Below are 12,363 nucleotides of genomic sequence, written 5' to 3'. Positions count from 1 at the left end.
TGACAAATATGAAGAGCTTCAAAAGCTGTCAAAAATATGAGGAGCATGAAACGGTCTGAAAAATAGGAGGAGCATGAAGCGGTGTTCAAAAACATGAATAGCCGGAAAAGTGTGAAAAATATGAAGAGCTTCAAAAGGTGTCAAAAATATGAGGAGCATGAAACGGTCTGAAAAATAGGAGGAGCATGAAATGCTGATCAAACACATGAAGGGCCTGAAAAGTTTTGAAAAATATAAAGAGCTTCAAAAGGTGTGAAATACATTTGGACATGAAACGGTCTGAAAAATAGGAGGAGCATGTGGTGGTTTTCAAATACATGAAGAGCCTGAAAAGTGTGAAAAATATGTAGAGCTTCAAAAGGTGTCAAAAATATGAGGAGCATGAAACGGTCTGAAAAATAGGACGAGCATGAAGCGGTGTAGAAAAACATGAAGAGCCTGAACAGGTGTGAAAAATATGAAGAGCTTCAAAAGTTGTGAAAAATATGAAGAGCTTCAAAAGGTGTCAAAAATATGAGGAGCATTAAACGGTCTGAAAAATAGGAGAGGCATGAATTTGTGTTGAAAAACATGAAGAGCCTGAAAAGGTGTGAAATATATGAATAGCTTCAAAAGGTGTAACAAATATGACGACCATGAAACGGTTTGAAAAATAGGAAGAGCATGAAACGGTGTTCAAAAACATGAAGAGCCTGAAAAGGTGTGAAAAATAGGAAGAGCTTCAAAAAGTGTAAAATACATGAGGAGCATGAAACTCTCTGAAAAATAGGAGGAGCATGAAGATGTGCTCAAAAACATGAAGAGCCTGAAAAGTTGTGAAAAATATGAAGAGCTTCAAAAGTTGTGAAAAATATAAAGATCTTGAAAAGGTCTGAAAAATAGGAGGATCAAGAAACGGTGTTGAAAAACATGAAGAGCCTTAATACATGTAAAATATGAAGAGCTGTAAAAGGTGTCAAAAATATGAGGAGCATGAAACGGTCTGAAAAATAGGAGTAGCATGAAATGCTGATCAAACACATGAAGGGCCTGAAAAGTTTTGAAAAATATAAAGAGCTTCAAAAGGTGTCAAAAATATGAGGAGCATGAAACGGTCTGAAAAATAGGAGAGGCATGAAGTTGTGTTGAAAAACATGAAGAGCCTGAAAAGGTGTGAAATATATGAATTGCTTCAAAAGGTGTAACAAATATGAGGACCATAAAACGGTTTGAAAAATAGGAAGAGCATGAAACGGTGTTCAAAAACATGAAGAGCCTGAATACGTGTAAAATATGAAGAGCTTCAAAAGGTGTGAAAAATATGAAGACATTCAAAGGTGTCAAAATTATGAGGAGCAAGAAACGGTCTGAAGATAGGAGGAGCATTAAACGGTGTTGAAATTCATGAAGAGCCTGAAAAGGTGTGAAAAATATGAAGAGCTTCAAAAGTTGTGAAAAATATGAAGAGCTTCAAACGGTCTGAAAAATAGGAGGATGAAAAAACGGTGTTGAAAAACATGAAGAGCCTGAATACGTGTAAAATATGAAGTGCTACAAAAGGTGTCAAAAATATGAGGAGCGTGAAACGGTCTGAAAAATAGGAGGAGCATGAAATGCTGATCAAACACATGAAGGGCCTGAAAAGTTTTGAAAAATATAAAGAGCTTCAAAAGGTGTGAAATACATTTGGACATGAAACGGTCTGAAAAATAGGAGAAGCATGAAGCGGTGTTGAAAAACATGAAGAGCCTGAAAAGGTGTGAAAAATATGAAGAGTTTCAAAAGAAGTGAAAAATATGAAGAACGTCAAAAGCTGTCAAAAATGAGATGAGCATGAAACGGTCTGAGAAATAGGAGAAGCATGAAGTGGTGTTGAAAAACATGAAGAGCTTGAAAAAGTGTGAAATATATGAAGAGCTTCAAAAGGTGTGAAAAATATGAAGAGCTTCAAAAGGTGTCAAAAATATGAGGAGCATGAAACGGTCTGAAAAATAGGAGGAGCATTGTAACATTGTCGAAAAAATTGAAGAGCCTGAAAAGGTGTGAAAAATATGAAGAGCTTCAAAAAGTGTCAAAAATTAGATGAGCATGAAAAGGTCTGAAAAATAGGAGGAGCTGGAAGCGATGTTGAAAAACATGAAGAGCCTGATAAGGTGTGAAAAATATGAAGAGCTTCAAAAGGTGTCAAAAATATGAGGAGATTGAAACGGTCTGAAAAATAGGAGGAGCATTGTAACATTGTTGAAAAAATTGAAGAGCCTGAAAAGGTGTGAAAAATATGAAGAGCTTCAAAAGGTGTCAAAAATATGAGGAGCATGAAAAGGTCTGAAAAATAGGAGGAGCATGAAGCAGTGTTGAAAAACATGAAGAGCCTGAAAAGGTGTGAAAAATATGAAGAGCTTCAAAAAGTGTCAACAATATGAGCAGCATGAAACGGTCTGAAAAATAGGAGGAGCATGAAACGGTGTTCATAAATATGAAGAGCCTGAAAAGTTGTGAAAAATATGAAGAGCTTCAAAAGGTGTGAAAAATATGAGGAGCATGAAATGGTCTGAAAAATAGGAGGAGCATGAAGCGGTGTTCAAAAATATGAAGAGCCTGAAAATTTGTGAAAACTATGAAGCGCTTCAGAAGGTGTCAAAAATGAGATGAGCATGAAACGGTCTGAAAAATAGGAGGAGCTTGAAGTGGTGTTGAAAAACATTAAGAGCCTGAAAATGTGTGAAATATCTGAAGAGCTTCAAAAGATTTCAGAAATGAGAGGAGCATGAAACGGTCTGAAAAATAGGAGGAGCATAAAGCGGTGTTGAAAAACATGAAGAGCCTGAAAAGGTGTGAAAAATATGAATAGTTTCAAAAGATGTGAAAAATATGAAGAACTTCAAAAGCTGTCAAAAATGAGATGAGCATGAAACGGTCTGAGAAATAGGAGAAGCATGAAGTGGTGTTGAAAAACATGAAGAGCTTGAAACATTGTGAAATATATGAAGAGCTTCAAAAGGTGTGAAAAATATGAAGTAGCTTCAAAAGGTGTCAAAATATGAGGAGCATGAAACGGTCTGAAAAATAGGAGGAGCATTGTAACATTGTTGAAAAAATTGAAGAGCCTGAAAAGGTGTGAAAAATATGAAGAGATTCAAAAGGTGTCAAAAATATTAGGAGCATGAAACGGTCTTAAAAAAAGGAGGAGCAGGAAACCGTGTTCAAAAACATGAAGAGCCTGAAAAGGTGTGAAAAATATGAAGAGCTTCAAAAGGTATTAAAAATAGGAGGAGCATGAAGCGGTGTTCAAAAACATGAAGAGCCTGAAAATGTGTGTAAACTATGAAGAGCTTCAAAATGTGTCAAAAATATGAGGAGCATGAAACGGTCTGAAAAATAGGTGGATCAAGAATCGGTCTTGAAAAACATGAGGAGCGTGAAAACGTGTGAAAAATATGAAGAGCTTCAAACGGTGTGAAAAATATGAAAAGCTTAAAATGGTGTCAAAAATGAGATGAGCATGAAACGGTCTGAAAAATAGGTGGAGCATGAAACGGTGTTCAAAAACATGAAGAGCCTGAAAAGCTGTGAAAAATATGAAGAGCCTCAAGGTGTGAAATACTTGAGGAGCATGAATCGGTCTGAAAAATAGGAGGAGCATGAAGCGGTGTTGAATAACATGAAGAGCCTGAAAAGGTGTGAAAAATTAGAAGAGCTTCAAAAGGTGTCAAAAATATGAGGAGCATGAAACGGTCTGAAAAATAGGAGGAGCATGAAGCCGTGTTCAAAAACATGAAGAGCCTGAAATGGTGTTAAAAATATGAAGAGCTTCAAAAGTTGTCAAAAATATGAGGAGCATGAAACGATCTGAAAAATAGGAGGAGCATGAAGCGCAGTTCAGAAACATGAAGAGCCAGAAAAGGGGTGAAAAATATGAAGAGCTTGAAAAGGTGTCAAAAATATGAGGAGCATGAAACGGTCTGAAAAATAGGAGGAGCATGAAGCCGTGTTCAAAAACATGAAGAGCCTGAAATGGTGTGAAAAACATGAAGAGCCTAAAAGGTGTGAAAAATATGAAAAGCTTCAAAAGATGTCACAAATATGAAGAGCATGAAACGGTCTGAAATATTGAAGGATCATGAAGCGGGGTTCAAAAACATGAAGAGCCTGAAAACCTTTGAAAAATATGAAGAGCTTCAAAGGTGTGAAAAATATGAAGAGCTTCAAAAGCTGTCAAAAATGAGATGAGCATGAAAAGGTCTGAAAAATAGGAGGAGCATGAAGTGGTGTTGAGAAACATGAAGAGCCTGAATAAGTGTGAAATAATGAAGAGATTCAAAAGTTGTGAAAAATATGAAGAGCTTCAAAAGGTGACAACAATATGAGGAGAATGAAACGGTCTGAAAAATAGGAGGATCATGAAGCATTGTTTAAAAACATGAAGAGCCTGTAAAGGTGTGAAAAATATGAAGAGCTTGAAAAGGTGTGAAATACAATAGGAGCATGAAACGGTCTGAAAAATATGAGGAGCCTGAAACGGTCTGAAAAATAGGAGGAGATTGAAATGGTGATCAAAAACATGAAGCGCCTGAAAAGGTGTGAAAAATATGAAGAGCTTCAAAAGGTGTGAAATACAATAGGAGCATGAAACGGTCTGAAAAATAGGAGGAGCATGAAGCGGTGTTGAAAAACATGAAAACCTGAAAAGGTGTGAAAAATATGAAGGGCTTCAAAAGGTGTCAAATATATGAGGAGCATGAAACGGTCTGAAAAATAGGAGGAGCATGAAGCGGTGTTCAAAAAAATGAAGAGCCTGAAAAGGTGTGAAATATATGAAGAGCCTCAAAACGTGTCAAAAATAAGAGGAGCATGAATCAGTCTGTACAATAGGAGGAGCATGAAGCGGTGTTGAAAAACATGAAGAGACTTAAAACGTGTGAAATATATGAAGAGCTTCAAAAAGTGTGAAAAATATGAAGAGCTTCAAAAGGTGTGAAAAACATGAGGAGCATGAAACGGTCTGAAAAATAGGAGGAGCATGAAGCCGTGTTGAAAAACATGAAGAACCTGAAAGGGTGTAACAATTATGAAGAGATTAAGAAGGTGTCAAAAATGAGATGAGCATGAAACGGTCTGAGAAATAGGAGGAGCATGAAGTGGTGTTGAAAAACATGAAGAGCCTGAAAAAGTGTGAAATATATGAAGAGCTTCAAAAGGTGTAAAGTACATGAGGAGAATGAAACCGTCCGAAAAATAGGAGGAGCATGAAGCGGTGTTCCAATACATGAAGAGCCTGAAAAGGTGTGAAATATATGAAGAGATTCAAAAGGTGTCAAAAATATGAGGAGCATGAAACGGTCTGAAAAAAAGGAGGATCAGGAAACCGTGTTCAAAAACATGAAGAGCCTGAAAAGGTGTGAAAAATTTGAGGTGCTTCAAAAGGTGAGAAAATTAGGAGGAGCATGAAGCGGTGTTCAAAAACATGAAAAGCCTGAAAATGTTTGTAAAATATGAAGAGCTTCAAAACGTGTCAAAAATATGAGGAGCATTAAACGGTCTGAAAAATAGGAGGATCAAGAGGCGGTGTTGAAAAACATGAAGATCTGAAAACTTGTGAAAAATATGAAGAGCTTCAAAAGGTGTAAAAAATATGCAGAGCTTCAAAAGGTGTCAAAAATGAGATGAGCATGAAACGGTCTGAAAAAGAGGTGGAGCAAGAAGTGGTGTTTAAAAAACATGAAGAGCCTCAAAAGGTGTGAAATACTTGAGGAGCATGAATCGGTCTGAAAAATAGGAGGAGCATGAAGCGGTGTTGAAAAACATGAAGAGCCTGAAAAGGTGTGAAATATATGAAGAGATTCAAAAGCTGTCAAAAATATGAGGAGCACGTAACGGTTTGGAAAATAGGAAGAGCATGAAGTGGTGTTGAAAAACATGAAGAGCCTGAAAAGATGTGAAAAATATGAAGAGCTTCAAAAAGTGTCCACAATATGAGGAGCATGAAACTGTCTGAGAAATAGGAGGAGCATGAAGTGGTGCTGAAAAACATGAAGAGCCTAAAAGGTGTGAAAAATATGAAAAGCTTCAAAAGATGTCATAAATATGAGGAGCATGAAACGGTATGAAAAATTGGATGATCATGAAGCAGTATTGAAAAACATGAAGAGCCTGAAAAGTTGTGAAAAATATGAAGAGCTTCAAAAGTTGTCAAAAATGTGAGGAGCATGAAACGGTCTGAAAAATAGGAGGAGCATGAAACCGTGTCAAAAACATGAAGAGCCTGAAAAGGTGTGAAAAATGAAGAGCTTCAAAAGGTGTGAAATACATGAGAAGCATGAAACGGTCTGAAAAATAGGAGGAGCATGAAGCGGTGTTTAAAAATATGAAGAGCCTGAAAAGGTGTGAAAAATATGAAGAGCTTCAAAAGGTGTCAAAACTATGAGGAGTATGAAACGGTCTGAAAAATAGGAGCAGCATGAAACGGTGTTGAAAAACATGAAGAGCCTCAAAAGGTGTGAAAAATATGAAGAGCTCAAAAGGTGTCAAAATTATGAAGAGCTTCAAAAAGTGTGAAAAATGAGATGAGCATGAAATGGTCTGAAAAAGGAGGAGCATGAAGTGGTGTTGAAAAACATGAAGAGCCTGAAAAGTTGTGAAAAATATGAAGAGCTTCAAAGGTGTCAAAAATGTGAGGAGCATGAAACGGTCTGAAAAATAGGAGGAGCATGAAATCGTGTTCAAAAACATGAAGAGGCTGAAAAGGTGTGAAAAATATGAAGAGCTTCAAAATGTCTGAAATACATGTGGAGCATGAAACGGTCTGAAAAGGAGGAGGAGCATGAAGCCGTGTTCAAAATCATGAAGAGCCTAAAAACGTGTGAAAAATATGAAGAGCTTCAAAAGGTGTGAAAAATATGAAGAGGTTCAAAAGGTGTCAAAAATATGAGGAGCATGAAACGGTCTGAAAAATAGGAGAGGCATGAATTTTTGTTGAAAAACATGAAGAGCCCAAAAAGGTGTGAAAAATATGAAGAGGTTCAAAAGGTGTGAAATACATGAGGAGCATGAAACTGTCTGAAAAATAGGAGGTGCATGATCTGGTGTTCAAAAACATGAAGAGCCTTAAAAGGTGTGAATAATATGAAGAGGTTCAAAAGGTGTGAAAAATATGAGGAGCATGATACGGTGTGAAAAATAGGAGGAGCATGAAGCCGTGTTGAAAAACATGAAGAACCTGAAAGGGTGTAACAAATATGAAGAGATTAAGAAGGTGTCAAAAATGAGATGAGCATGAAACGGTCTGAGAAATAGGAGGAGCATGAAGTGGTGTTGAAAAACATGAAGAGCCTAAAAAAGTGTGAAATATATGAAGAGCTTCAAAAGGTGTCAAGTACATGAGGAGAATGAAACCGTCCGAAAAACAGGAGGAGCATGAAGGGGTGTTCCAATACATGAAGAGCCTGAAAAGGTGTGAAATATATGAAGAGATTCAAAAGGTGTCAAAAATATGAGGAGCATGAAACGGTCTGAAAAAAAGGAGGATCAGGAAACCGTGTTCAAAAATATGAAGAGCCTGAAAAGGTGTGAAAAATTGAGGTGCTTCAAAAGGTGAGAAAATTAGGAGGAGCATGAAGCGGTGTTCAAAAACATGAAAAGCCTGAAAATGTTTGTAAAATATGAAGAGCTTCAAAACGTGTCAAAAATATGAGGAGCATGAAACGGTCTGAAAAATAGGAGGATCAAGAAGCGGTGTTGAAAAACATGAAGATCTGAAAACTTGTGAAAAATATGAAGAGCTTCAAAAGGTGTGAAAAAATATGCAGAGCTTCAAAAGGTGTCAAAAATGAGATGAGCATGAAACGGTCTGAAAAAGAGGTGGAGCAAGAAGTGGTGTTGAAAAACATGAAGAGCCTCAAAAGGTGTGAAATACTTGAGGAGCATGAATCGGTCTGAAAAATAGGAGGAGCATGAAGCGGTGTTGAAAAACATGAAGAGCCTGAAAAGGTGTGAAATATATGAAGAGATTCAAAAGCTGTCAAAAATATGAGGAGCATGTAACGGTTTGGAAAATAGGAAGAGCATGAAGTGGTGTTGAAAAACATGAAGAGCCTGAAAAGATGTGAAAAATATGAAGAGCTTCAAAAAGTGTCCACAATATGAGGAGCATGAAAATGTCTGAGAAATAGGAGGAGCATGAAGTGGTGCTGAAAAACATGAAGAGCCTAAAAGGTGCGAAAAATATGAAAAGCTTCAAAAGATGTCATAAATATGAGGAGCATGAAACGGTATGAAAAATTGGATGATCATGAAGCAGTATTGAAAAACATGAAGAGCCTGAAAAGTTGTGAAAAATATGAAGAGCTTCAAAAGTTGTCAAAAATGTGAGGAGCATGAAACGGTCTGAAAAATAGGAGGAGCATGAAACCGTGTCAAAAACATGAAGAGCCTGAAAAGGTGTGAAAAATGAAGAGCTTCAAAAGGTGTGAAATACATGAGAAGCATGAAACGGTCTGAAAAATAGGAGGAGCATGAAGCGGTGTTTAAAAATATGAAGAGCCTGAAAAGGTGTGAAAAATATGAAGAGCTTCAAAAGGTGTCAAAACTATGAGGAGTATGAAACGGTCTGAAAAATAGGAGCAGCATGAAACGGTGTTGAAAAACATGAAGAGCCTCAAAAGGTGTGAAAAATATGAAGAGCTCAAAAGGTGTCAAAAATATGAAGAGCTTCAAAAAGTGTGAAAAATGAGATGAGCATGAAATGGTCTGAAAAAGGAGGAGCATGAAGTGGTGTTGAAAAACATGAAGAGCCTGAAAAGTTGTGAAAAATATGAAGAGATTCAGAAGATGTCAAAAATAGGAGGAACCTGAAACGGTGTTGAAAACCATGAAGAGAATGAAAATGTGTGAAAAATATGAAGAGCTTCGAAAAGTGTCAAAAATATGAGGAGCATGAAACGGTCTGAAATATAGGAGGAGCATGAAGCGGTGTTGAAAAACATGAAGAGCCTGAAAAGGTGTGATATATGAAGAGATTCAAATGGTGTCAAAAATATGAGGAGCATGAAATGGTCTGGAAAATAGGAGTAGCATGAAATGGTGTTCAAAACCATGAAGAGCCTGGAAAGTTATGAAAAATATGAAGAGCTTCAATAGGTGTCAAAAATATGAGGAGCATGAAACGGTCTGAAAAATAGGAGGAGCATGAAATCGTGTTCAAAAACATGAAGAGGCTGAAAAGGTGTGAAAAATATGAAGAGCTTCAATAGGTGTCAAAAATATGAGGAGCATGAAACGGTCTGAAAAATAGGAGGAGCATGAAATCGTGTTCAAAAACATGAAGAGGCTGAAAAGGTGTGAAAAATATGAAGACCTTCAAAATGTCTGAAATACATGAGGAGCATGAAACGGTCTGAAAAGGAGGAGGAGCATGAAGCCGTGTTCAAAATCATGAAGAGCCTAAAAACGTGTGAAAAGTATGAAGAGCTTCAAAAGGTGTGAAAAATATGAAGAGGTTAAAAAGGTGTCAAAAATATGAGGAGCATGAAATGGTCTGAAAAATAGGAGAGGCATGAATTTGTGTTGAAAAACATGAAGAGCCCAAAAAGGTGTGAAAAATATGAAGAGCTTCAAAAGGTGTGAAATACATGAGGAGCATGAAACTGTCTGAAAAATAGGAGGTGCAAGAACTGGTGTTCAAAAACATGAAGAGCCTGAAAAGGTGTGAATAATATGAAGAGGTTCAAAAGGTGTGAAAAATATGAGGAGCATGATACGGTGTGAAAAATAGGAGGAGCATGAAGCCGTGTTGAAAAACATGAAGAACCTGAAAGGGTGTAACAAATATGAAGAGATTAAGAAGGTGTCAAAAATGAGATGAGCATGAAACGGTCTGAGAAATAGGAGGAGCATGAAGTGGTGTTGAAAAACATGAAGAGCCTGAAAAAGTGTGAAATATATGAAGAGCTTCAAAAGGTGTAAAGTACATGAAGAGAATGAAACCGTCCGAAAAATAGGAGGAGCATGAAGCGGTGTTCCAATACATGAAGAGCCTGAAAAGGTGTGAAATATATGAAGAGATTCAAAAGGTGTCAAAAATATGAGGAGCATGAAACGGTCTGAACAAAAGGAGGATCAGGAAACCGTGTTCAAAAACATGAAGAGCCTGAAAAGGTGTGAAAAATTTGAGGTGCTTCAAAAGGTGAGAAAATTAGGAGGAGCATGAAGCGGTGTTCAAAAACATGAAAAGCCTGAAAATGTTTGTAAAATATGAAGAGCTTCAAAACGTGTCAAAAATATGAGGAGCATGAAACGGTCTGAAAAATAGGAGGATCAAGAAGCGGTGTTGAAAAACATGAAGATCTGAAAACTTGTGAAAAATATGAAGAGCTTCAAAAGGTGTGAAAAAATATGCAGAGCTTCAAAAGGTGTCAAAAATGAGATGAGCATGAAACGGTCTGAAAAAGAGGTGGAGCAAGAAGTGGTGTTGAAACACATGAAGAGCCTCAAAAGGTGTGAAATACTTGAGGAGCATGAATCGGTCTGAAAAATAGGAGGAGCATGAAGCGGTGTTGAAAAACATGAAGAGCCTGAAAAGGTGTGAAATATATGAAGAGATTCAAAAGCTGTCAAAAATATGAGGAACACGTAACGGTTTGGAAAATAGGAAGAGCATGAAGTGGTGTTGAAAAACATGAAGAGCCTGAAAAGTTGTGAAAAATATGAAGAGCTTCAAAGGTGTCAAAAATGTGAGGAGCATGAAACGGTCTGAAAAATAGGAGGAGCATGAAATCGTGTTCAAAAATATGAAGAGGCTGAAAAGGTGTGAAAAATATGAAGAGCTTCAATAGGTGTCAAAAATATGAGGAGCATGAAACGGTCTGAAAAATAGGAGGAGCATGAAATCGTGTTCAAAAACATGAAGAGGCTGAAAAGGTGTGAAAAATATGAAGAGCTTCAAAATGTCTGAAATACATGAGGAGCATGAAACGGTCTGAAAAGGAGGAGGAGCATGAAGCCGTGTTCAAAATCATGAAGAGCCTAAAAACGTGTGAAAAATATGAAGAGCTTCAAAAGGTGTGAAAAATATGAAGAGGTTCAAAAGGTGTCAAAAATATGAGGAGCATGAAACGGTCTGAAAAATAGGAGAGGCATGAATTTGTGTTGAAAAACATGAAGAGCCCAAAAAGGTGTGAAAAATATGAAAAGCTTCAAAAGGTGTGAAATACATGAGGAGCATGAAACTGTCTGAAAAATAGGAGGTGCATGATCTGGTGTTCAAAAACATGAAGAGCCTGAAAACGTGTGAAAAATATGAAGAGCTTCAAAAGGTGTCAAAAATGAGATGAGCATGAAACGTCTGAAAAATAGGAGCAGCATGCAGAGGTGTTCAAAAACATGAAGAGCCTGAAAACGTGTGAAAAATATGAAGAGCTTCAAAAGGTGTGAAAAATAGGAGAAGCATGAAGCTGTGTTGAAAAACATGAAGAGCCTGAAAAGGTGTGAAAAATATGAAGAACTTCAAAAGGTGTCAAAAATATCAGGAGCATGAAACGGTCTGAATAATAGGAGGAGCATGAAACTGTGTTCAAAAACATGAAGAGCCTGAAAAGGTGTGAAAAATATGAAGAGCTTCAAAGGGTTGGAAATACATGGAGAGCATGAAACGATCAGAAAAATAGGAGGAGCATGAAGCGGTGTTGAAAAACTTGAAGAGTCTGAAAAGGTGTGAAAATTATGAAGAGCTTCAAAAGATATCAAAAATATGAGGATCATGAAAAGTTCTGATGAATTGGAGGAACATGAAGCGGTGTTGAAAAACATGAAGTGCCTGAAATAGTGAGAAAAACATGAAGCGCTTCAAAAGGTGTCAAAAATATGAGGACCATGAAACGGTCTGAAAAATAGGAGGAGCATGAAGGGGTGTTGAAGAACATGAAGAGCCTGAAAAGGTGTGAAAAATATGAAGCGCTTCAAAAGGTGTGAAAAATATTAAGAGCTTCAAAATGTGTGGAATACATGAGGAGCATGAAACGGTCTGAAAAATAGGAGGAGCGTGAAGCGGTGTTCAAAAACATGAAGAGCCTGAAAAGGTGTGAAATATATGAAGAGATTCAAAAGGTTTCAAAAATATGAGGAGCATGAAACGCTCAGAAAAGTAGGAGGATCATGAAGCGGTGTTGAAAAACATGAAAAGCCTGAAAAGGTGTGAAAAATATGAAGAGCTTCAAAAGGTGTCAAAAATATGAGGAGCATGAAACGGTCTAAAAAATAGGAGGAGCAAGAAATCGTGTTCAAAAACATGAGGAGCCTGAAAACGTGTGAAAAATATAAAGAGCTTCAAAATGTGTGAAATACATGAGGAGCATGAAACGGTCTGAAAAATAGGAGGAGCATGAAGCGGTG

Source organism: Dama dama, chromosome 6, assembly GCF_033118175.1.
Source record: "Dama dama isolate Ldn47 chromosome 6, ASM3311817v1, whole genome shotgun sequence".
NCBI classification, from domain to species: Eukaryota; Metazoa; Chordata; class Mammalia; order Artiodactyla; family Cervidae; genus Dama; species Dama dama.
This window is presented reverse-complemented; position numbering follows the sequence as displayed.